Source organism: Diadema antillarum, unplaced genomic scaffold, assembly GCF_040938485.1.
Source record: "Diadema antillarum isolate AM-2024a unplaced genomic scaffold, OU_Dant_1.0 seq00001494_RagTag, whole genome shotgun sequence".
NCBI classification, from domain to species: domain Eukaryota; kingdom Metazoa; phylum Echinodermata; class Echinoidea; order Diadematoida; family Diadematidae; genus Diadema; species Diadema antillarum.
The window spans coordinates 356,748-384,309 of NW_027272231.1; the positions used below are offsets into that span (position 1 = coordinate 356,748).

Genomic DNA, 27,562 nt, shown 5'->3' on the forward strand with positions numbered 1-27,562 from the left:
TTAAAAATTCATAACTTTTGAACGGATTGTCTGATTTTCCCCAAACTTTCACTGATGTGTTCTCATATTATATTGTTGCATTCAATCAATCCACATGTATATGAAGGTGGACTTGTCCTTTAATGTCACATGAGCTCACGCAGGATTTATAACTGCACCTGTGATAAAACAACTGATGTGATGAAACCACTGATTATCGTCTGTTGAGAATGAGAAGGGCATTAACTTGTCCCGAACACTATGGGTTTAGTGGCAACTTAACGCCCTTATCATTCTCAACCGACATACGTTCTAAGCCCTTGGTTGCTTGATCGCATTTAGTGTAGTTGCATTTTTGTGGGGCCTTTGAATTATACATCTTTTCCCTTCTTTCCTGTCATTTCAAGAAGAAATTAAATGGCCAATCAATGGACCATACCATCTATGCCATCATCTCAAAGTTATTGCAACTCTAATTTACCTAATGTGATTTTTTGCCAATTCGTGATCATTTCTTCATTTTGTTTAAAAAGTTAATAAAAAAAGAATCAAACTGGTTGTAAATTATGTGCCAGTCTACATAATGGAAGACATGTGACATTTATGGAAAGGGGAGGAAAGACACTTTGAAACTCTCAGTTTCAAAAAGGATATGAAAAAAAGACTGTGTGTACAATGCATTCTCACCCAACCAGCTAGTGCTGTGTGGTGGCCAGCCTTGTTATGGCAGTGGATGTGTACAGCTCCGCACACACACACACACACACACGCTGTATTATTAGGCCAGACAAGCTTGAATCAGTTTGAACTTGACCAAAAGGTCAATTTGCGACCTTTCCCATGACCTTTTTTGCTCCAGCATTGGAATGGTTTTGATCAGGATGTGGACCTATTTTGGGTCTTTCTGTCCTTCAGAGCTTTTCATTCCCCTCTCCCTATCTCATCTCTTTCCCCTCTCTCCTTTTATCGCTCTCTCTCCATTCTCTCCTCTCCCCTCCCCTTCTCTCTCTCTCTCTCTCTTTACTTTTATTTGCTGTGCTGGTCATTATCTGTACAGGGTAATCATGCAAAATGTATAGAATCACAATGTAGGCCTATACTGGTACTCTAAAAATATTCTATTTACATGTATTCCATGTACAGCTGGGGTTATTTACAGGCATTTTGATTGGCGCATACAATGTAATACATTACTTACAGTATGTTGTTCATTTCAGCAATGCAAAGTCTCAAGCAAACACATAAAAAAAGAAGGGTAATTTTTATACACACACACACACACATGCATGATACGATTTTCATGTAAATGCTTGAGATAGATGATGGAATACATATTCCTGTCTATGCATGATGCGATTTTCATGTGAATGCTTGGGGTAAATAATAGATTCGTTATACACTGTACGATTCTATCTAGATATATTATTTTCATGTGAATGGGTCGGGTGGATGATAGATTCATGTTCCTATCCATAAACTTAATTTCTTTTTTTATTCCTCCTCTTTACTAGAGAGTAAATTTCAGAATCATAGCATTGTTACGTGTTTTATGTCACAAAACAAGTATAAATAGATATTTAAAATGCCCACTGTTTTTATAGAATATGCACCAAAGTTGTATCCCCACTACAACATCTTGATCAGTGAGAGTGTGATATTTTTCACTACTTGCGAGAAAAATTTCATTCTATTTGGACAAATTTGGAGAGTTCAAAAAATAACAGGGTTACATGACAAATTTAGCCATGCAGTGTACTTTTCCTCGTACTACACAATGTACTTGTCAAAATATCCTATACCTGAAGCAATTTCCCATCATACACCTCTTTTTCATCTTTCAGCATCAGTCAAATTTGATTAGAAACCGTGCATTGTACACCTGTGTGCTGGCGTCTTTCGATTGCCATTGATTTTTTCTTCTTTTTTTTTTCTCACGAGAATTATTTTTAGTCGTCGGCATTGCTGCAACAGGGATGCCAGGCAATGTCAGTGAATTCAAAAAGTGATGTGCAAATGTCTCTAAAAACCACCAACAGAATACCCCCATTGTCATTTGCATGCATAATGAGTCATCACACACAAAGTTATGGCATGCCGGCCTTTTATGCTACCTAGATCTATTCAGGTGAGTTCTGCATGGCTGTCTCTTGTGAAAAGGGGATTTGAAAGGTTTTTTGTTTTTTTTATTAGTATAAATATTAAATTTCTTTACTTTATTCAGTATATAGGGCGATCTTGATAGAGTTCATTGAAAAGGTTTCGTGTTAGAAAGACGTGCTGAGGCATGAAAGGTGGATCGGAAAAGGGATCAGTGCCACAAATGAGTAGCTATACTTTGTACATGTATACTGTAGTTGCTGGGATGAGCTCATCTCATAAGGGAAAAACAAACTTGATAAGGGATAAGATGCGTGTGTGTACTTGTAGTCTGTAATGAGAGATTTAACAGGGAGATCGAGAGATAGTGGGGGATAATGTAAAAAAAAAAAAAAAAAAGATGGCTACAGCCTTCGGAGATGATATCGGGCTAATTTGCAGCGAGCTATTCCGATAGCAGCGATGAAATTGATTTCAATTTTCTGGGTGTTACGTGGAGGCGAAATCCTCTTGCGCGCCAGCGTCTATCTCTCTCAGGAGGAACTGGTGTGCTCGAGCTCCCACGCAATTCGAAGAAAGGACCTGGTAAAAAAAAAAAAAAAAATGCAGGCTTCGAACGGACCCTGCAAAAAGTCTGGAGGCTAAAAGGGGTAATCAGTGTTGGGATTCAGACTTACAAAAGGACTTTTTTTTTTTTTGCTCACCTTTCTGAAGTACATAATTTCTAAACATGTTAACAGAGTATTCCGGCACTGAATTGAGCTCCCTTTGCCAATGGCTTCTGTAGTGGCAAACAACGGCAACATTGCATACAACAGCTGTGTGCAAAACTCCATTGCCAAGGTGTCAAAAGCAACAGACTGTAATTCTCAACAGACAGACATGCATTGAAATGCAAGTGTGTGCACAGATGTCAGTATCATAAATAAATATCACAACATATATAATGCAAGTACTGTATGAGAGTTGCATGAAAAGTCAGCCTCAATTCCACCTTCCCCGATCATGTTTTTAGCAGTAAAAGATGTCTCCAGTCTACTGACATGCAAGCAAAACAAGTAAAACTCGAAAACCTGGTCGGAAAACGCCTCCGAACCACAATTGGCCAAACACGCTTGGAGAAACATAATTCTAGGTTTGCCCGCATACTATCTGGTTAAATGAAAGTGAAATGAGATAGCAGGAATGTGTTTGGAAGTGCGGAGGGGCCTACATTTATGTTTACAAATGAGTCCTTGATGGGTGTGAAACTGGTGTTTATGTAACAGCCTACTCTTGTGTAACATTAATTTGCCTTCATTAAATGTGAATTCTGAGCTGCTGGTCAGCTATTAATTGTGAACTTTATGCACATCTTTGGCTAAACTGTACACTGTGGCTGTGGCTATATGTCTTGCAGTATTTGTTTGTACATGTGTGTGTGTGTGTGTGTGTGTGTGTGTGTGTGTGTATGTACATTGTATGTGTGTTTGTTTTTTATAATAGCATAATCGTTTCGGGGTCTTCTTGTGATTCCAAGAAAGGATTTGGAAATGAATCTTGTGCTTCCATGAATAGATTTAGAAATGAATCTTGTGTAAATGCACATATTATCTCATAAAAGTTATTGCCCAGATCTCAAGTAATGTGCATTGTATATGATATATTTACATTTTTATGGCACAAATATGTTAATCATACTGGATCAAATTGCTTATAAACTTCTTTCCTTGTTTGGTTTTGCTTTGCATTTTCTTGCAACTTGATGGCTTGCATTGAGTCATGTGATGTCGAGAAATTTGATTTGTAATGTAATAGGATATGTGATGCAATATGTTGGATTGTGGATGCGTGGTGTATTTAAAGTAAACTTTGACTTTAGTGCTAGACACAAGTATAATATGAGGAGAGCCACTCTGTAATATTTTCTCTTGCCTCTTACTTTCCAACCTAAAATTGATGGAGCTGTAGTTAAAGGGATTGTATAGTTTTGGTTGAGAACTAACTTCAGGTTTCTAACGTTTTTTTATGAGATAAAGAGAAACCTCTTATGAAATGTAAATGAACACATAATTCCATGAGGAATTCAACATTTATTTCATGAAAATTTGTTTTTTAAAATTGCTGAGATATCCAAAACAGAGCAATCCTAGTACAAGGTTGGACCCACCTTTTATCACAATCACTTTGTTTTACTTTGTTTTTGGATGTCTCAGCCATTCCAAAATCAATTTTCATCAAATAAACTTTGCATTCCTCTTAGAATGATATGCTCTGTACAATTTCATTAATGGTTTCTTGGTGCACTGTATCTTGCAAAAAGGTAAAAGCCCAATCCTCATCTCCACCAATACTATACTATCCCCTTAACATGACTGCCCATAAACCAAGGAGGTACCTAGTACCTCCTTGCATAAACTAACGGTCAGTCTGTAAAGTGTAAGATGGAGAGAGGATGAGGTGGGTTGACCAAGTGCTGTCGGTCCTAATATGGAGGTCAAGATTTCTTGGGGTCAATCACTCCAGGTAGCAGTTCACATTTCGAGGCGAATCTGTAACTCAGGATCTTGCCTGTGGAGCTTGGAGACTCCCCAAGTGGAGGAGAAAAACCCATCTTCAAATTAATGAGGATGGGGGGGGGGGGGTGATGTTATGCCCACCTTTTTCCCAGAATGAAGCAGTGAGCAGGGAAGAGGATAATTCCGATGCATTTTAGATGCAAGGTCAACAAACTTTTGCCGATGCTGCTCGATGGATGTTCAACTGTGTCTTGTCAGAAAATAACTGAGGTATTAAGTTCTCGAGTACTCAGAAAGCAGTAATTGTTGATTGAAGTTGTTGTTATATACAGGGTATGAATATGCTGAGTTACTCTTTGGTTTAACATGTTGGCAACCGATGTCACAATCGTGCAAGCATGGAGTGTGTGTTTGAACACAATCATTACTGGTACACATGTACTTCAAAGCTGAACAGAGGAACCATAAGTGATGTGGAATGGGGGGGGGGGGGGGGAGGAACTTGAATCGGTTGTGATGTACAGATGGTTTGTTTTCAACAGTGTGTCTATCAGGGCATGTACATCAATGTTATCTTTTTTTTAAATCGCAACATGTACACATGTATGAAGAAAATGCAGATAATATTGGGCGGTCGTTGTAGGAGTCATTTCAGATCATTCCTACAGCACTGTAGGGACAGAATATAAACATTGCAACTTCTTTCCTGGTTTAGTAATGCCAAGGAATGAATAACTCCTTGGTAATGCTTATAGTTATATAGTAGCTAATGACAAAAATGTGCATTGTACCCTTTGCAGATTTCAACACAAACATACTATTGTCAGTTTCTCTTCATGATTTCTTGATTGGCCTAGCGGTTAACTTACAATATTGCTGTAACAAGAAACCAAGTGATGAAGCAGTGATTGAGAAATGAGACAATTCTGAATATGGTAACATCAAAATGCAGTTGCTTGTGCATCAAAGTACCTTATATTTATTAGGGGGTTGCTGTTTTATGCATCTCCTCAATCATGTTGATGGGGAGATATGAAGTAGATACAGTTGGGTTCTACAACAAATTGTCAGACATTCGATTGTCAAAGTGGGCTTATTCTTGACAAGAAAAAAATGGGTTTTGTGGATTTTGCCATATGGCAACCTGCAGCTGTACTTGATAATCTGGATGGGAACGTGGCAAGCATGCATGCATGCTGTACACAACATTTGTTGTGCTCTGATTTTTACCAATGACAATATGAGAATACAATATGTTTGTTTTTATATAGATCTAGTTTGAACGTTCATCTTTCTCCTGTCTTGGGCCAGCCGCTCAAACGGCACACTGTGTCTTGCCCAAACTCTAGAGCGGAGATAGAGCATGTGATGTCAGTAACCACTGCAAGATAGATTCAGTCGTCCTTGCTGCCATTGCAAATTCATCATCCCTCAAAGGTGGGGGCAGAGGAGGTTATTTGTTTGCATGTATCATGATGCACTCCCATGATGCAGACCCCCCCCCCCCCCCCCCATGTCTCCGTTTGTCAGCCACACTGACAAGCGTGTATTCTTCAGGCCATCGTGAGCCACAGAGGCATGCCCAGGGAGATCCACACGCCAATTGCAAGCGGCCCCTCCGTCTTTCCGTGGAATCGCGATTCTGGGAAAACGAGGTTCTGGGCTCCGTAGGAGGAAGTTGCCCCCCTCCCCCCTCGCTGCTGCCTGCCGAGAGTGCGTGTGGCGCTCCCCAGCCCGAAAGCGAAAGTGCCTCGCTCATGTGATCATATCAAACAAGATCTACACTTTGCTGTACAGTACTATTGTGTATACTTAGCCATCAGGCAGTGGTATTGTGTGATTGTGACTTGATCCAAGACTAATGCTTAATCCCCTTGATTAGTCTTTCCCCCCACCCCTCCCTTTCCCTGCCCCCCCCCCCCCCAATTTTCTTGTTACTGGGAATTTCTCTCTCTGAAGAAATATTTACATGAGTGTTAGTTCTTGGAATACAGTGTATATGATGCCTCGTCTGTTATGTGCTTCAAAGGTTAGCAGTGCCCCCTGTAGGCTGTATTACAAAGCGGCTTGTGTGCTACTACATGTACGAAGAATATATAATTTTTCAACAAAGTAGTGCAAATACAATATGTAGGAAGTCTTGACTCTCACCTATTTTCCTTTCAGCTGAGTCTTTCTTTTTTCTTTCTCTCTTGAATGAGCTGTATATCCCTGTTCTGCATTTATCTCATTCTATTCATTAATGTGACTTAAAGGACAAGTTCACCTTCATAAACATAAGGATTGGGAGAATGTAGCAATATTAGTAGAACACATCGTTGAAAGTTTGAGGAAAATTGGACAATCCGTTCAAAAGTTATGAATTTTTGAAGTTTTTGTGCAGTAACCGCTGGATGAGAAGACTACTGCAGTGTGTGAATAACTTAGATGTCACATGCGTACAACAATATAAGGAAAATATAAAGAGAATTTCACAAAATTTCATCTTTTGCAAAAAGTACACATTCCCCCGACTCGTTACCGACAAATGTTATGGGTAATATTATTCCCCCTGCCTTTAGAAAGAGTCAAGTCAAGTGCTCTTTTATTATGTGAAAAAAGTGGAAATATGTTGAATTTTCTTTACATTTTCTTTATACTGTTGTACGTATATGACTCACAAGCTGTAGTAGTCTCCTCATCCAGCGGTTCCAACACAAAAATTTTACAAATTCATAACTTTTGCATCGATTGTCCAATTTTCCTCAAACTTTCACTGATGTGTTCTACTAATATTGTTGCATTCTCTCAATCCTTATGTTTATGAAGGTGAACTTGTCCTTTAATGCCTTTTTTCTGTGTTTGAATGTTTATCTACTAAGGTGAGTACAGTATATCACAGTATCCAGTTTTGCCATGTTTAACCTGATACTGGTTAGATGCTTTATAATTACATTTCATATAGTGCAGTTTTTGAATGTCTACAGTTCACGTGTGTTGGCCAGTATTATAATGAGGCTTCCATCAACCAACATATGGATTGCACACAATTTGTGATGGTTTTATTTTGCTTCAGTCAGTATCATGTGGGATATTTCTGCACATATCAGATACAGATGGTCTATATATGGTGCAGTGATAGAGAAAGAGTGCGAAAAGGGCAAAGGGAGAGAAGGGGCAGAGTGTTGACAGAGAAAAAAAAAAAGCTTTAGATATGCAGACGGATGAACTGAGTGGGCGATTGGAGGGGGGGGGGGGAAGGAAGAAGAAAAAAACAGTTGTCACCGCGAGTTTTCTGAGAAGTGCACTCCAAATCGAAGGAGACTGCAGGTGTACATGTACACAGAGACACAATTTGGACTTGGCGTAGTGGGGGGAATGGCAGTAATTGATGGTCATATGAATGCATACATTGCACAGTCTCCTCATGCCGCCACACATATTATGCTGGGCCGTGTATACGCGTACTCCCGTACAGGGTATTACATCCACGCATACATATTGCACTCACAGATTGCCTTCTATGAAGGCATGCTTGTTTCAAATCGACTCTTGTGTGTTCATTGAGATTTTATTCAGTCTTACCCTGAAACAACTAAGATGTACTGTGCATTTACATGTATATTGGCTTTTCTCCCCCCCCCCCCCTTTTTTTTTTGGCAGAAGAATAAAGAATGGATGGTGAGATTAATGACTTATAGTTTTATCTTTCAAGCATTGAGCATATCATGCAACATTTTGTGTATCATGTGGATAATAACTTGTAAAATTATTTGTTGTTTTAACCCCAGCTATATTATGAGATATTTCTTAATTTAATGTTTACTAAAATTGGATTGTATGCAGAGAAGTTGCAAGACTATTGAAACACATGGAGCCAATAACATCTGATGGGAATCAAGTAATAATATGAAGAGTTGTGAGAAAACATACTGGCATAAAACAGTATGACTTTGAATACATTAGTAAGTCAAATGATAAAAAAAAAAAAAAAAACGATTTGAGCATGGGTTTTGCAACCATCCCAAAATATTTCAAGTTTACACATTTTTTTTTTAAATTCTTTCTTACCTTGTAGTGGCATCAAGTCATCACTTCACAAAGAAATGTAGGAAAGATATTGTGTTGCTTTATCTACAATTGTACATAGACATCAGATAACATTGTTGGCTTAAAGGGATCATATAGTTTTGGTTGAGACCTAATTTCTGGTTTCTAACATTTTTTGGTAAGATAATGAGAAACCTCTTATGAAATATGAAAGAGCATGTAATTCCATGAAGAATTCAACATTTATTTGATGAAAATTGGTTTTGAAATGGCTGAGATATCCAAAACAGAGCGATTCAATAAAGTTTGGGACCCACATTTTATTGCGATCGCTTTGTTTTACTTTCTTTTTGGATGTTTCAGTCATTCCAAACCTGATTTTCATCAAATAAACTTTCAATTCCTCTTAAAATGGTATGCTCTGTACCATTTCGTAAGTGTTTTCTTGGCATCTCACAAAAAGTTAAAAGCCGAATTCTCATCTCCACCAATACTGTGCTATCCCTTTATTAGTACTGCATCATTTGTTCATTTATGTACTTGAGGTAATCTTGTTCATATCAAGTGCTATATGATAATTCATACATTACAATCTGAGTTATATTAACTGTAAAGTCTAATTCAGGAAATGGTGATATTCTGGAGTCACCCAGTATTTGCAGTGTGGAAAGGCTGATGAATGGGTTGGTGTAATCCCCCGCGCAACCTCACCGAAGCTTGTGAAATGATTACAGGATGCGTCACTAGAAAGTAATGCTAAAATGTGGCATTTCAGCGAAGCTTGTAAAGGCGATTGTCAGTCACATTTCGAGCAGAAAATAAATCTTGGATTCTTACACACTATGAGCAGGAATTTATAGATTAGAAAGAAGAATGCCAAGGTGTATCTGATTTTTGAGGGAGACAAACATAATGTATGGACAAGGTGAATGACTGCATCGCTCAGAAAAATTATTATTCTTGTTTGAGTTGATACAGACTTTATGAAGGTGGGGGCGCTGTGGCATAGTGGATAAGACTCTCGACTCCCAGTCGGAGGACACGAGTTCGATTCCCGCCCAGTGCTTACGTCCTTGGACAAGATGTTTTTACCCACAATGTCCCTCTCGACCCAGGTGTATAAATGGGTACCTGGCAACGCTGGGGTAATAATAATGGCAGGGCCCTCTGGTAGAGCAGTGGCAACACTGAAGAGGCTACCCTGGATAAGTAAGACCTTATTATATGAAAGCCTGCTGAAGTAAGAAAAAAATTGTTATCAGAAATTTTTGTGACTAAAGCAAGCTATTGCAGCCTTTGTCAGACTCCATCAAATATATATATATTAATTTTTATATTTACATTGTACAGTCAGTGTGGTCACAATGCGGAAAAACACTTGCAGCTTCAATGAGCATCATCTTCTGTGCACTCCACTGCTTTGCAGAGAATAGGACAGATTTGTTTGTACGACGCACATGTACAAATGTATGCATCACAAGATGTCTGCATGTGGATCTGCATAATATGCAAGTTTCATTTTCAGTGTCTTGATGAATGAAATGTAATAAAAGGAGAGTCTGCTGTTGGTAATGATATGTCTTGAAATACCAAAGGAGGATATGCTATTTTAATGGGTTTTATATCTGTTTGTTTCGGTTCTAAGAATTATGTCGCAAAACTTTCACAATCAAGAATGGACCAGAGAGATGTCCCATTCAATCGTGTGCTCATGTGATTCAGGGTACCATTGTTCTGTAGTTATCATCAGACCCACTTGACAAGTGTGTAAAGCTTTACAAGTCTCTCTCTGCCCCACCCACCCCCCTCTCTCTCTCTCTCTCCCTCTTTATTTGTGTGTGTGTTTGTGTATGTCTATATCAGGACTCAACAATAGCTTCTTGCCTGGTGGCCTGTTCGCGGCAATAAAATACTTAAATCTGAAATTTGAGTGGCTCGGAAAAAATATGAAGCTGCCTGAAATGAGAGCAGAATTAACAATCCATTCTGAATTTCAGTAGCCCAATCGGGCCACCAAAATATAAATTTGGTGGCCTGACACCAATTTAAAGTGGCCCTGGACCACCAGGCCACCCGTAACATTGAGCACTGTATACTATACAAGCTGTTAATTTCGCCTACAGATATTTTCACAAGATACTGTTTTCGCAAATTGACACTGCAGCTATCGTAAGTGAACTATTACCCTAGCGCGTGGCAACAAAAATCATGTGTTGTTAGATTCACGATCCAACTGTGGTTTGCAAAATTGTGAAAATTCAGCCCTCGAAAATATACAGTATGCACATACACATACACATACACATACACATACACACACACAAATTCCAGCTCTTTCTAAATAACCAGCTGGTTAGCAAAGTGTAGCAGTATTCTCTGACGTCTAAACTATGCTAAAGCAGATAATATAGAGCAAAAAACAACAACAACAGCATACACTGCAGAAGTTAGGTTATCTAAGATATCTGTTGCTCTTTTCTTTCATAGACTGGTTGGTGAAAGAAAATGTAAAGGTTTGATGACAAAAAAACAACAACTATGAATCAAACATGTGGTCAGCGTTATTAACATTTAATAGGAGGCTTGAAGGCACCACTTGCTTGACTTGTGTAAAACAGGACATTACTAATTCTATTAGGTAAAACAAGAAATTTTTTGCAAACGTAAAACTTTCACAAATTTTGCATGCACCAAGATTTGTGAAAACTCAGTAATTGGTAATAATGACAGTGAGAGAAAAATATTGACCATTATCAAGTCACCCTCATCATCATCATCATCTCTTTTATCAAATATGATAACAATCAACATCCTGTTTCTATGGATACTGTGACTTCCTAACTGTATTCTCCCAATTGATGGACCCTATTTCAATATCAATTTGCTCTTCTTCCATTCCCCCTGTGCAGGTTCTGGCTCGCTGCTTCCTCCTGATGCTGCAGACCCAGTACCACTTCTTTCAGACGGCGGCCGATCTCCACGCCCCGCTGAGCAGGTACCAGGAGCTGGAGGACCTGTTCATCGGAGACGAGTGCCTGCCGGAGATCAGGGATGCCTGCTCGTCGTGGATGTCAGCAGCGCAGGTGTGCATCATCAAAAGCTTTTTCCTCCATCCGAAAGGAGCAACAATTGTCCAAATAGATGTGGACCACTTACGTTGGGTCTTTCCTATACCGTATTCCTTAACATTCTCAATTGCATAGATGACAGTGAGCAGCCGAAAGAGCATCTGAATCACAATGTACATGTGCCCTCCATCTCTAACTTTATTTCCTCGTTTTCATACTGTATACACCGAATATATCCCAAATTTTGTTAGTCGGGTGCTATTCGCAAATTTAAAAGCACACAGAAATATCAACTTTGATATGAACATGAATGTGACGTTCACACATACATTTCACTGATAAACTGTACTCTACAATCACAAATTTAACCATTCATGAAATTGTTGGGAAGTCCCGATTCATGAAAAATTAGACTCGCTTAAAGGGGATGGCTAGTAACTGATCAGTGGGAATGCTGGGGGATGATTGTTCCAATTCGTGTGCGATTCATTTAAGAGTACATTATATATCTATTGTTGTGTGAAAATTATTTGCTTCAGAATGGTCTCATATTCAAGTAATGTGCAGTTTAATGCCCCATCACTGTACAAGCATGCTAACCTGGAAACATTAAACTGCAAATTACTTGAATATGAGACCATTCTGAAGCAAATAATTTTCACACAACAATAGATATATAATGTACTCTTAAATGAATCCCACAAGGATTGGAACAATCACCCCAGCATTCACACTGAGCAGTTACTAGCCATCCCCTTTAATATATGGTGTATACAGTATTCTGTGAATGTTGAAGGCTTTGTCCTAGTGCCATATAATAAGAACATCTGCCAATTGCTGAAAGATAAAACTATGTGAAAGCTTGTCATGATTATTGCTTTGTAGATGCCTCTTTGCGTGTCCTGTTCAAATTTCTTCCAACATATAAATGTTTTGTAGCATTTGTCAAATAATTGCCAAATTTTGCTAAAGTTTTACTTTTTTTAACCCTGTTTTCACAGCAGCGGACTTTGTGTTCTGTATGTGATTTTCTTTAACTGAGGATGTTAAAGTTTGCTTACTTCTGTAACCGCTGTCTCTTTTTTCACAAAAATGAATTCATGTGTTGCTGCAGCTGACCAGACCACTGAGAAGAGGTGACCCACTGTCATCCCAGGAGCTGGGCCTGATTGAGGGCCTCAAGGGCAAGGCTGGCACCGATGACCCACAGGCCAAGGACGCTCTGGGAAGCTGGAATCACAGTCAATGGTAGGAGTGCTGCAAGGATGGAGAGCCCAGTGGGCCCTGAGGGATGGGCCCTGAGGGGTGGGCCCTGACAGTTGATACCCAAAGACTCATCAATCCAATCCAATCCAATCCAATCCAATCCAATCCAATCCAATCCAATCCAATCCAATCCAATCCAATCCAATCCAATCCAATCCAATCCAATCCAATCCAATCCAATCCAATCCAATCCAATCCAATCCAATCCAATCCAATTTCCCACTGTGAAACACAATATAGAGCTTTTATAACATCGCAGACATGTGGATATCAACATTAAAATCAGTTTTAATGAGGGGGATGTGCACGATGATATTATAGGGATGGTACAGTATTGGTGGAGATGAGAATTGGGCTTTTTACTTTTTGTGAGATACCAAGAAAACACTTATGATATAGTGCAGAGCATACCATTTTAAGAGGAATTGAAAGTTTATTTGATGGAAATCGGGTTTGGAATGACTGAAACATCAAAAAACAATGTAAAACAGAGCGATCATAATGAAGTGTGGGTCCCACACTTTATTAGAATCGCTCTATTGTGGATATCTCAGCCATTTCAAAACTAATTTTGATGAAATTAATGTTGAATTCATCATAGAATTACATGCTCTTTCATATTTCGTAGAAGGTTTCTCATTATCTCACCAAAAAATGTTAGAAACCTGAAATTAGGTCTCAACCAAAACTATACGATCCCTTTAACGTGACATATTTTGCACTTTCAAAATTTTCACCCATTCCCTGCAATATGATACTTACATGAAGATGATTAAATATTAATGTAAATATTTTGGCAAACACATTTTGTCCTTGTGAGTTTTATTAGATTGTTTAATACTAGTATGGCTACGTTAAAGGCTGGGAAGGGGTGCTGGTTCCCATACTAGTATCTGCCTCAAAGATAATGAGGGAACTAGCGATAGAGTCACAAATGCTTGTAGAGACAGTTTGAGGGTGGAATGGATTTCCTGCTAACCTTCACTTGTTCAAAGAGAAGTAAACTAGATGATTTTTAACTTCTGGAATTGGTCAGTTTTGATGTATTCGATGCAGGGAGCCAAATTCAAGTTTTGTTTGTTGGAGAATGTCTAGGAGTTTGATGTGTAGAGCAAACAACCCAGTTCTATATCTGAGGTCTTCTTTTAAGTTATGATTACGATTTGATATGCGCAAAATTAGAAGAAAAAAAAAAGAATTAAAAAGTCCTGTTTGCCAGGTGATGTCTGGGAGTTTGATGTACAAAGCAAACAATTCAGTTCTACACCTAAAGTTTTCTTTTAAGGATTGATTATTATTTTACTTGTATATGCACAAGATCAAAAAAACAATAATGTAGAACCATTTTATTGGCATAATGAAAGTATACCCCCCGTCGCTTCATCACAGATCTACCGGCACGAGATCGCCATCTTGCCGCAGACCAGTTTCCTGTTGCTAGGCGGGTTCCACCTGCACTCGCAATGCCTTTCCATGCTCCTCCGTGCCTGCTGCACGCCCACCGACATGGAGGATCTTCTCAGCAGACACAGATGCAGCCAACTCGCTGCAATGGCCATGGGTGAGTATCTTGGTGTCGTCAATAGCCGGCGGAGAAAAATAGAAAGAGTCCTTGGCATGATCAACTGCAGAATCTTGACCAAATTTCTAGTAAACTCTTTCTCTCAACGGCATTTCACAGTAATAAGATGATGTACATTTGATTTATTATATTCGGTGAATGCCCAAAATTGTTCAGTGACATCTGTAGGTATTAGTACATTGTGTTTGTGTTTTTTTTTTCAGTCTCTTTTGAAAATACAATGTACCCTACAAGTTGCCTTTAAGTTAAAACTGTTAAATTTTCATGCATCTGTGACATGACCTTCATTATTGATGTCACAAACTGCATCTTAACCCTATTCTAACTGGGGGGGGGGGGGGTCAAATTGACCCCCCCCCCCTCGATATTTCGTGCCACGATTCCGCAACGCGCAAAGATTTCACGACTTTTTTCATTTAAGTCTCCCGCATATTTTGAGACCAAATTTGCGACGTCCGGGTACGCCGTTCTGAAGTAACATAATGTTTTGCATTTGCATGTCAACCCGAAAACAGCTCAAATTCATGATATCGTGTGCAAATCCAATGCAAATTGTGTTTTTTGGTTAAATTGATATAGATTAGATTATTTCAACTTTTAACCATTGAAATTAATCAATTCTAGTGTACATAAGCTTGAAAAAGTGCCTGAAACAAATTTTGGCAAAAAAACAATAGAAAACAAAAGGTAGAAAAACAATGAAATACCTAAGAAATTAACAAAACAATAAAAAAACAAAAGAAATTGAGTTTGATTGTGCTATTTTTTTCAAGAAAATTGTTTGCTGTGTCTTGAGGAACTCTGACACAAAAATTTAGCAATCCTTCGTTCTTTTTGATGGAGTTATATGTGAAAATATGATTTCATGCATAAATTTGCATAATTAAGTTATTAAAAATAGAAAGCCAATATTTTTCTATTGTACGACCATGTAATCTTGTAGTTGACATCCAGCTCTATCTTTAGGCAAAATTTTGCGGCAACGGCGGCCGAGATCTGGGGGGGGGGATTCAAATTGACCCCCCCCCCCCCAGTAAAAAGTTGGTCTCAAATAGCCCAGTTAAAATAGGGTTAAGCTGCTGTAAGCATTTTAAAGGTAGGGGATACCTTTTACAGACCTCCCAAAATGCAGCAAAACATTAAATATGAACCTCAGGGGACTTGCTTAGGCCACTGCTTAGAAATTTGGAAGTCAACAGTTATCTAAAATTTGAATGATGCACAAAACTCAACTACTCAGTAGTTCTGTGTGTCAGCCACACTTAAAGGTAGGGGATACCTTTTACAGACCTCCCAAAATGCAGCAAAACATTAAATATGAACCTCAGGGGACTTGCTTAGGCCACTGCTTAGAAATTTGATAGTCAACAGTTATCTAAAATTTGAATGATGCACAAAACTCAACAGCTCAGTAGTTCTGTGTGTCAGTCACACTTAAGCCTTTTTGCTGCAGTCTTCTGTATTTGTTATCTATAAACACAAATCTAAAAGTACAAGAGCTGATGTAATAACATATAGAGTGTGTGGCAAGAATGTATGTAGAACTGTTTGTAAGTGTTGATGAACTTTCTTCACAAAATATACATGATGGACACACATGCGGTGCATGGGTCTGCAAAGGTAGCCTAGTAATGTACTGAAATTTACGGTGAGCCCCGAAAAAAATTCAATTCAAAATCTAACGGTCAAAAAAATGTACTAAATGTTACCTTCCACTTTCAATACTTTATGGGAGTTTCTAAAATGATACTCTCTTCAACATACCACTGTATTTATACAACTCTTCATTTAAGGCATGCAAATGGGATTCCCTACCTTTAAGCCTTTTTGTTGCAGTCTTCTGTATTTGTTATCTATAAACACAAATCTAAAAGTACAAGAGCTGATGTAATAACATATAGAGTGTGTGGCAAGAATGTATATAGAACTGTTTGTAAGTGTTGATGAACTTTCTTCACAAAATATACATGATGGACACACATGCGGTGCATGGGTCTGCAAAGGTAGCCTAGTAATGTACTGAAATTTACGGTGAGCCCCGAAAAAAATTCAATTCAAAATCTAACGGTCAAAAAAATGTACTAAATGTTACCTTCCACTTTCAATACTTTATGGGAGTTTCTAAAATGATACTCTCTTCAACATACCACTGTATTTATACAACTCTTCATTTAAGGCATGCAAATGGGATTCCCTACCTTTAAGCCTTTTTGTTGCAGTCTTCTGTATTTGTTATCTATAAACACAAATCTTAAAGTACAAGAGCTGATGTAATAACATATAGAGTGTGTGGCAAGAATGTATATAGAACTGTTTGTAAGTGTGGATGAACTTTCTTCACAAAATATACATGATGGACACACATGCGGTGCATGGGTCTGCAAAGGTAGCCTAGTAATGTACTGAAATTTACGGTGAGCCCCGAAAAAAATTCAATTCAAAATCTAACGGTCAAAAAAATGTACTAAATGTTACCTTCCACTTTCAATACTTTATGGGAGTTTCTAAAATGATACTCTCTTCAACATACCACTGTATTTATACAACTCTTCATTTAAGGCATGCAAATGGGATTCCCTACCTTTAAGCCTTTTTGTTGCAGTCTTCTGTATTTGTTATCTATAAACACAAATCTTAAAGTACAAGAGCTGATGTAATAACATATAGAGTGTGTGGCAAGAATGTATATAGAACTGTTTGTAAGTGTGGATGAACTTTCTTCACAAAATATACATGATGGACACACATGCGGTGCATGGGTCTGCAAAGGTAGCCTAGTAATGTACTGAAATTTACGGTGAGCCCCGAAAAAAATTCAATTCAAAATCTAACGGTCAAAAAAATGTACTAAATGTTACCTTCCACTTTCAATACTTTATGGGAGTTTCTAAAATGATACTCTCTTCAACATACCACTGTATTTATACAACTCTTCATTTAAGGCATGCAAATGGGATTCCCTACCTTTAAAGGGACTGTACAGTTCTTGTTGAGGTGAAGATTCAGGTTTATAACATTTTTGGTGAGATAGTGAGAAACCTCTTATGAAATATGAAAGAGCATGTAATTTCAAGAAAGATTCAACATTTATTTGATGAAAATTGGCCTTGAAATGGTTGAGATATCCCAAAAAGTGTTCCTAATAAAATTGACAGGCCATGTCTTTTATTAGGATCTCTTTGTTTTACCTTGTTTTTAGATATTTCAGTCATTTCAAAACCGATTTTCATCTAATAACTTTTCATTCTTCTTAAAATTGTATGCTCATTAGCATTTTATAGAGTGGTTTCTAAATATCTTGCAAAACATTACAAGCTGAATCCTCACCTCAACCAGTACTGTACAGTCCCTTTGATATTCAAGTTGATCAATCATGAATTTCAAATTAGTTCTGAAACCCTTATGATACGGTGAGTGATGTTCTTTTTCTACAAAGTAATACATGCGTGGATCATCAAGTGTTCTGAAAATGAGGAAGATTTCTTTCAGCACACCCTGTAGTACAACAAAAGGAGAGTGTTTTTAAACTAATCATGCAGCGAAATTTCAGGTACTGTACCTAAATGGGAAGGGACTGGAAATTTCTCATAAAGAAAGTGAAATATGTGGCAACAACGTGGAGAGAGAATGCTCTCTATAGTAGCTTAACTCCCAGCTATATATGTACAATGTACAATTTCCCGAACGAAGAGTGGTGTTCATCTATTGTAGTCACTGATCGCTATAGGATGCATCTGGATATCTCATTGGCCAATCACTTGAAGCAACCATGCCTCCATCTTACCAAGCGCATCGCCATACACTTTGTATAGAGGCTCTGGACGTCATGTGATCTTTGTGACAATCTCTGCTGGAAATGTGTGCATGCCCTCATAGAGCGTGTGTGGTAACATGGCAGCGCAGCAGCTTCAATTGTCTGTATCGCCAATGCAAAAAAAAAAAAAAAATTCTACTCATGCTGCAGAGCCGTGTCACAGATGCACTGTGGGATTCCTCAGGAGTATTTGTCACTTGCCATACGATTCAATGCGATTTTCGTCTGCTTTTCTTTCATTGCTGCTGTTTTCTTCAGTTAGAATTAAGCTAGATAAAGAGTTTAAAACTTCAAAATTTTACTGATTTGCAGTCACTAGAGTCATGGTTCACTACGGCAAGGCTTCAATGTGCTGGTCACATAATGGAAAGTGACAAAATCTTCAACAAAACATAGCCCTGGATAAGGATGGAACGTGACACGAGTGCATACAATGTATATGCAGCCAAAACCAGGACAAGTTTGTCCCTTGAGCTATCCCATAATGCAGGCGCGGCACCCAGGTATTGGCAATACCGAGAATTGTATGTATATTGTGAATGGGCCAATGAGATATTCAGATACTTCCTATAGAAGTCAGTGATCGTAGTCCATGTGTCTCAGTGAGTTATATACATTGTCTACCTCTTGCCCCCCCCCCCACCTCTCCAGGTGCGAGCGGACAGCTGCAGATAAACCAGCAGGAATGGTTTGAGGCAGTGCGCCGCGAGCTGCGGAACACGACGCTGCAGGTGGACGGGACGATTTGCAGGCAGACGTCCAGTGCCGAGGAGGACTTCACCCACAAGATGGTCAGTTTCCTCGAGGAGAGCAGGGAGTTGACGTTAGAAGACGTCAGTTTCAAATCATCAAGGGGGCACAGGGAGGCGACTGGTCCCAGGAAAAGCCTTCTAACTTAAAGTGACAAGTCATGAGAGAATTACATCACAAGACATGAGATTAAACATTTTTGCCAATGAGTCATATGTACACTCATTTTATATAAACGCACACACACACACACACACACACACACACACACACACACACACACTTTATGAACAAGAAAAATTCATGTAGCATGTAAAAGGTTAAATATAATGCAGAATATCTATTTGATGAATTCATTTATTACCTTCATTTTGAGGTACAAGGGAGACACTTGAAGCATGAGACAGAGCAGGATTGAAAGAATTACTAAAATAAATACAAAAACTGTCCAGAAAACACACTGATAGTCATGAGAGTAACATGGATAGTGATTTTTATATTGCAATGCCAAAGATCAATCCTCTTTGCAGAGATAAGAGGACACAGGTATTTTTTTTCCATGACGTCACTCACCTCGTGATTATGATGGAAAGAGGATTTGTCATATGCATCACCGATCGTGAATAGACAACTCGTGTTCAGTCTTTAATTATGGCAATTGTGACAAACAGACATTAAATTTGATGTGTGGGATTGCCAGTAGTTCACAACCGTGTGATTTGATATGACTACGAAGACATTTCAATATCCGAAGTCCGAATTAAGGTGTGAAATCTTTAAATTACTCTAAACTACTAATTGTTATCCTCCTCACTTTGGTTCCAGATTTTAGAAATGTGCAAAACATTTCTTGTAGAATGGTTATTTTGATGGGATAATCTCTTGAGTGTTATTAGCGGATTTGTCGTATGCATCACTGATCGTGAATAGACAACTCGTGTTCAATCTGTAATGCTCCAACAAATGCATGTCTCTTTAATCTAATCTGATGAAAAAAAAAATCTAATTTGCAGAAAGTGGTGACAAATCTTGTGACAGACATCGCAGCCCGTTTGGACGTGATCATCGACATCCAGTCTGTCGCGGCTCAGGTCATCAGCCATGCCTGTGCAGCGCTGGCCCATCTCCAGAGTCAGACGGCAGTGCAGCTGCTCTTCGGCCGGGCCTACGTGGTGAGTGTTGGCAAGCATTTGCCGATTAGGTTGAGTGTGGTGGTAGTGGCCACATTGTAGGACATTTCATGACATGTGTAGAAGTTGGCACAGAAGAAGAAAGAGTCGCCGACTGCTGGGATCACAAGGTTTTAAGTTCAATTCCTCTCTGAGCGTGCTACTGTGGTTTTGATTATGCATGTATGTCCAAGGCTTGTTGGCTCCAATTATGGCATCCGCTGTATTGATGCTGTTATGGGAGCTTTTGTTTCGGGATGGAAGCACTGCAGGACAACAAAGTTTAGCAACCATGCCTGTGCAACCTGACATCTCATCTCACAGTGCTTTCAAACCAACTGACAACAAAGTTGAAACAAGGTGCAAAAAAAAAAAGACCAACAACAACAATAACTTTCTCTTTGTTTGTCCTGCCTGCCTCAGACTTTCATCCATACATAATATGTGTAGATATAAATGAAGACAGGTGCACCATTTTAGCAGACATGTTACTTGTTGATGTACAGTTGAACCTCTCTTATCTGGCCTCCCTTTATCCGGATCTCTCTATTATACGGACGCAATCTCGCCGTGATTTTTTTTTCTTTTTTTATAATTACGGGAGGAAAGGGGGATTCCCAACTCCTTGAGAACTCCTACACAAACACATTGTCACATGAATTACATATTACTTCCAACATGATTAACATATATTACATCAAATTTCCTTCCAAATTGCTTACCTTCAGACATTTTAACATCCCCAAACATCCCCAAATGTAACAATGAAAAGGTTGCAGTATACACATTACTACTGTACATGTAGTACTACAATGGGCTACATCAGTACATGTGTATGTATATGTACATGTATAAAGCATTGAGTCTCCCGTATCCGGCCAAATCCCTTATCCGGATGAGCCCCGGTCCCGACTTGTCCGGATACGAGAGGTTCAACTGTAGTTGATGATTGAGCAATTGTAACAGGTTTTACAAACAGACATCCAATTCAATGCATGGGACTGATAACATTTTTAATCTTGTGATTTGACATGGCATCATTTTTCACAAAATGTTGTCCTTTTGCTTATTGGTCAGGAATTTTTTAGATGAAAACAGTTATGGCACATGTTTATGAGTGTGTCTGTTAGTAGCAAAAAAAAAAAAAAAAAAAAAAGATCCATTGGGTGCCATATCAATCTTTGTTTGACATTATGGCATGATAGTAGTACATGTAGTGATGATGATTAGGATAATGATGGTGTTGATGGTGATGGTGATAATTATGATGATAATAACCATTAGTGAGGCAATTCAAATAAGGTGTTTTTAGCACATATATAGCTATGGGTAGTGTTGGATATTTGTTCAGCAAACATGCAAATGTTCAATATCGATGTAATACAGTCAAAGTCAGTTATTGTAAAGGAAATAAAATTTCTTCCTCAAGTCTTTCGAATGTAGTAAATTCCACTCTAATTTCCTCCTTTCCATTTGACGCCACACAGGTGACCACGAGGGCAGCAGAGGTGCCGGAACCGTACCATCGTTATGCCCAGATCACCTCGCAGGAGAGCGCCATACTCGTGGAGGTACCCTCAGTCTGGGACCTGGTCATGGTGGGCGGAGCTGGTCTCCAGGGGGCGTGTCCAGAGTCCAAGGAGGGTGGTCCCAGTAGCAAAGGGCAGGCCCAGGCACAGGGTCAAGCACAGGGTCAGGCACAGGGCAAGGGTGCCCAGGAGAAAAAGCAGCCACAAGCTGAGCTTGGGGCCTGTGAGGTTGTGTATACAGCCAAGGTGGACCTGATCGATGTCTTGGAAAGAAGGTGAGGGCAGTGGGCCAAAATTTTCTTCCAAGAGACTTTTCCAAACCATCCGTGAAAGCATGGTCTTCCACATTATGTATTGCCACTTTTATTGTCTGTAAGAAAAAAATTTGAATTCACACATATTTATATGCTGCCCCCAGTATTTGATTCAATGGACTAAAGATTATCTATGGCAGACTGCCATGTGAAAAACAGGGGTAGATGCTGGTAAAAATGTATATGGCTGTCATTCTCACTCAAAGGAATATAGAATATTATGTACATATGGGTAATACCTGTCAACGAGAATATCACCTGAAGATGAAATTTTGATGATCAAATCAATGGCATATTTTTCTGAAGCAAACAATAATCCAATTAGGCCAGAATATTCATTTCCATGTAGGCATTTGAGCTACATTCAAAGTTTTTGACATAATTTCATGATTTCACCATGAGTTACCATGTAAATTGAAGGGTGTGTACAGTTCTGGTCGAGGTAAGGATTTAGCTTTTAACGTTTTGCGAGATATTCAGAAACCACTCTATGAGATGTCAAAGAGCATGCAGTTCTAAGGGGTATCAAAAGTTTATTTGATGAAAATCAGTTTTGAAATGGCTAAGATATCCAAAACAACGTGAAACAAAGAGATCCTAATAAAGTTGTGGCATGTCGCCTTTTATTATTAGCACTTTTTTAGATATCTCAGCCATTTGAAAACCAATTTTCATCAAATAAATATTGAATCCTTCTTAAAATTACATGCTCTTTCATATTTCATAAGAGGCTTTTCATTATCTCACTTAATAGGAATTTTCAAAACATGAATCCCCACCTCAACCAGTACTGTACAGTCCCTTTAAGGTCTTTTAGATTGAACATATTCAAAGATTGAATGACAGTGTGGACGATGTTATTTCCAGCATTGACCGCATTCTGTTTTGTTTTTCTTCCGCACCGTTCAGACGAAGCTCGTTGCCTCTCATCCAAATCAAACTGGTCAAGAAAGACATCACCATCACGGTGACTGGCCCCCATACCAGCAGCGCCTCCTCCACGCCCCTCACCCCCACTACCCCGACGGAGAGCCTGTCCTCTAGCGGCGGAATGAAGCGCACCATCGAGAAGCTGGTCTCCAAGTTCCGGCTCCGTGTCCCCATCAGCAAGTCCTCCGTGCACCACCCGGCCGCCGCCGCCGCCGCCTCCGTCTCGGCCGCGCCGACCCCGCAGAGCGCCTTCTACCTTCCCATTAGCCACCTGGATGTCCAGACGGCGCCGGCAGCCGCCATGAGCCCCGGCAACCACAGCACCACCAGCAGCAGCAGTGGGTGCAGCAAAGAGGCCTTCCTCCTCTCTTCCCCATCCATCTCTAGTGGTTCCTCCACCATGTCCTCCAACAGCAGCCTCTATGAGAAGGAAACGCCCGACACAGAGACCAAGACTGTCAAAATGGTTGGTGTCTCAGTTTCATTTTTTTTTTTTTCATTTGAATGTGACTGCCCAGCTCAAAACCTACAAAAAAAAAATGCAGATTAGGATTCTCTGTAATGAACCAAAATATGTCATTTAGGTCGACCTGAAATTTTTAAGTGGAGATTAATGTTTTCCATACTTACGGTCAAAATTTGGTGGCTGAAAAAAAAAAATGGAATGTGAGGTATTAGCGGTTTTCTGGACCATTTTTTTTTTTCAGTTAAGTTCTCCTTTTAGTAGGAAAAAGTATATATTTTTATTTCTATTGATACTTCTGCATGGCATGTGTACAGAGAGATTTTCTCATGGTACTCTTTTTTTGCAGAACTTCCCCGTGCAGGGAGATAAGGCCAGCACACGAGAGTCCGAGTATAGGAACCCGGTGATGGTCGGTCCAACGGTTACCATAACGTCCGAACCGAGCCCCACGGAGGAGAAGAACCACTGGGAAGCATCCATCATGAGGCAGCATGGTGAGGGGATCAACAGTCCCTATGATGATAATGATGGTGAAGATGATGATGGTGATAATTCAGAGCTGCCAAGTCTCCCTGATTCTGCAGGAGTCTCCCTGAAAATGTCATAATCTGTTCATGTTTGAATAAGAGGATATTCAAATTTCCCTAATTTGGGAATTATTTTTGCCCATTGAAATGCATGTAACACACAGATATCTCCCTGATTGCTGTGTGGAATCCCCCAGATTTGGATGTACTAATGTTGGCAGACCTGGATAATTGATGATGATGGTGATCTTGGTAATGATTTAATGATGATTTGATGATGTGATGATTGTGATGATGGTGATGATGGTGATTATGATCAATATGATGATGATGATGATTTGATAACTTGGTTAATAGTGAACATGTTGGTGATGATAGTGACATGACACTGATATTGATAGTGGTAACAACGATAGTAATAGTGATGATAGTGATGACAATGGTGATAACAGTGGTCACTCTTATCAGTGTGATAATTTAGAAAATGATGAACGTGATGGTCTGACAATGATGATGACAAAAATAGTTTGATAACCAGTTTGATGATGGCTAGTCTGAATATTCTGCATCTTTAGTTGGTCAAAATTTAAAGCAGTTTGTGCAGATTATAACATTTTGTAATTAGTGTGTGTACTTTTACGTAGATACATGAAAACTTCGTGCTATCTTATTAAATCTGAATCATCTTGTACTTGTGCTTTTGTTTATTTTCAACTATAGATCTGACAAGAACGAAGAAGGGTCTTGCATCAGACTCCGTCCTGCAGGATCTGGTCAACCTGCTGTCGGGGGTGCGGGCTCGCACCTCTTCGCAGGCCCACCTGGACCCTCAGGCCAAACCTGTGCATGACAGCGTGACCCGTACCTCCAGTTCCAGTAGCACCAGCAGTCAGGGCGGAGGAGGCGGTGGAGGAGGAGGAGGTGTAAGCGGAGGAGTTGGTGGAGGCATGGGTGGTTGGGGACGTGGTGAGGGAGTGGACAATGCCATCAACTCATCCCGCTTCGGCAACTACAACCCCTCCTTCCAGGAGGCAGACCTGATAGACCGCTTCCAGGAGCAGATGGGCATGTGGTCGATGCGGCATTACCCCCAGTTTAGCAGCAAGCAGCAGCAGCACCAACAACAACATCAGCAACAACAACAACAACAGCTCTTCAACGAGATGATGCAGGGAGGTATCGCTACATTCGACAACAACAACGACGTAGACTTTGCCACCTACGTGGCCTCCAACTACCTGGGCAAGCGCTCCAAGCGCTACTCGGACAACCTGAACCTACCCGGCCAGTCGCATGCGGCCCACTCGCCGCAGCTCTCGCCCCGCCCCCACCAGAAACAGCAGCAGCAGTGGAGTGTGGGCAGTGTGAAGGAGGAAGGGCCCATGAGCAGGACATGGCCCACCAGTGATGTCATCACAGAGAGGTGAGCACCAACAATATCTCTCTCTTTATCTCCATCTTTCTGTTTAATCTGGGGAGGACATTTCATTTCGTTTCATTTCATTTATTTCCACTTTCATAATTTGTTTACAAAATTTGCATTAAAAAAACAAACAGACAAACAAGAATGCATGGTATCAAATATGATAGTGGCAGAATCATGAAAAGCACAAAGTATGCTTAGGCCCCCCCCCCCCCCAAAAAAAAAGGTTGTATTGGCGTAACGTGAGATTTTCAAATAGGGTCGGTCGGGCGGATTTTTTCTTTTTTTTTTCTACCTGCATTTTACGTGTAAAACTCGTGCTCAGCTCAGTAAACAGTTACAACTGCTGCACCAAATGTGCTGTGTTCATCTATTCTACAAATCATTTATGAGGCTGATATTACTGGAATTATACCCCTTCACAGAATTTAAAGATGTTGAAATCCCTATCCTGAATGTTTTCTCGTCATATTTTACTATTTTGACTTAGATAAGATAGATGCAAATTGACCCATATGTACGATCTTTTCATCGCATACGGCGATCTCTATTACAGTCCTACATATACAGATTCGTGTAAGTTCTCCACACAAGAAACCTATGGCAAAACTGTGCACAATACATCGCAGTCTGAATGCTAAGTACCGTAGTTATGGGTAAACTCTGCCTAGCGGGTAAAGTCGACCACCAGCACGCGCAGTACAAGAAGTTGTACTGCGCGCGCTGGGGGCGGACTTTACCCGCTAGGCCGAGTTTACCCATAACTATGGTATACACTGAATAAATCTTGTTAGAGTATGCGTCTGTGTTGGAAACAGATGACGTACTGATCAAGCGAGGCTTATGCGAGGCGCTAGATCTTTCCCTCGTACATCCGATATCCCCAGAGCCGTTTCCACTTCCGGGTTTGTGCGATCGCGATCGCAATCAACAAGATATTTGATATCGATAGCAAAAAAAATAATAAAAAAACATGGGGTCGGCGGAATTTTTAGGGTCGGGCGGGTGACGCCAATGCAACAATTTTTTTTTTTTTTTGGCCTTATTGACATGTTGCGTCAGAGAGAAAGACAGAGAGACCATTGCCGACATGAACAAATCTCTTGTGATGACATAAGTTTCTGAAACATGTCTCTTGTACCTTCAGGTATGCACAATCTCTTGAGAATTACCCTTCAATTCCAACCAGATTTTTTTTCATGTTTGTAAGTTCTGATGTATTTACCCATTGACCATTGCACCTATATTTTTTTTAATGCCTGAAAAAAAAAGCAAGTTGTCAAAGGATGCAAGTACATTTATCAACCAGGGGGACTAAAGAAGCACCCACCATTTTTACCGTCATCCGAAGCCATTGGACTAGCCGATGAAGGAGATATAACCCACTCCTGTCATGTTCTTGATATATCCATTTAATCCTATGGTACCCCTTCAGAAATGAGAACCTGAACAGCACCTGGTCCAACCCAGCCCACGACTCCGGCAGCTCCAGTGATGAGGCCTCCAACAGTGGGGAGAACCCCAGCTCCCTGGCCTCCATGGTGCACTGTTCTCCTGGTGGAGCTAGCCTCTTGGCTCCTGTCTCGAGGAGGTGAGACATTTCAACAATTCACTGTTACTGACCATTCAATAATATACTAATGATGCACAGGATAGAGTGCGTTAACGCCACGAAATAATCCTGTGCATCATTTGTTTTATAAAATGGGTCGAAAATTCGAAAACTAACATCATTTTTCAGCGTTTTTCACGTACCTTTGTGGGTCAAGACGTCCGAAGATGTTCGTCCCAAACTTTTACGCACGTCGCACTCGCGGAAGTCCCGCACATACAGTACAGTGTGTATAAGTATAATGGGGGGTTGGGTTTCCGGACACCCGCATGAAAACTTACTTATTTTACATAGAATATGCACCCTTTACCTTAAAGACTTGATATAGACTCCTCATATAGACAACATACTCTGAAAACGGCGTGAGAATTAACCTGCTAAATCGTTGGATTTGCTCTTCAAAGTGACTCCATGTACGCGTCCGGTCCCATAACGCTTGGTCTACTGTACTGTACAAAGTGTACGTATAGTACAGTATACGTACGTACGCCACATATGTTATGCACAAG

The 27,562-nt window shown here is 39.8% G+C and overlaps 1 pseudogene; it reads left to right on the forward strand.

Moving 5' to 3' along the window:
• LOC139710024 (uncharacterized) overlaps positions 1 to 27,562 on the forward strand; it is a 52,654-nt pseudogene that overhangs the window by 23,201 nt on the left and 1,891 nt on the right.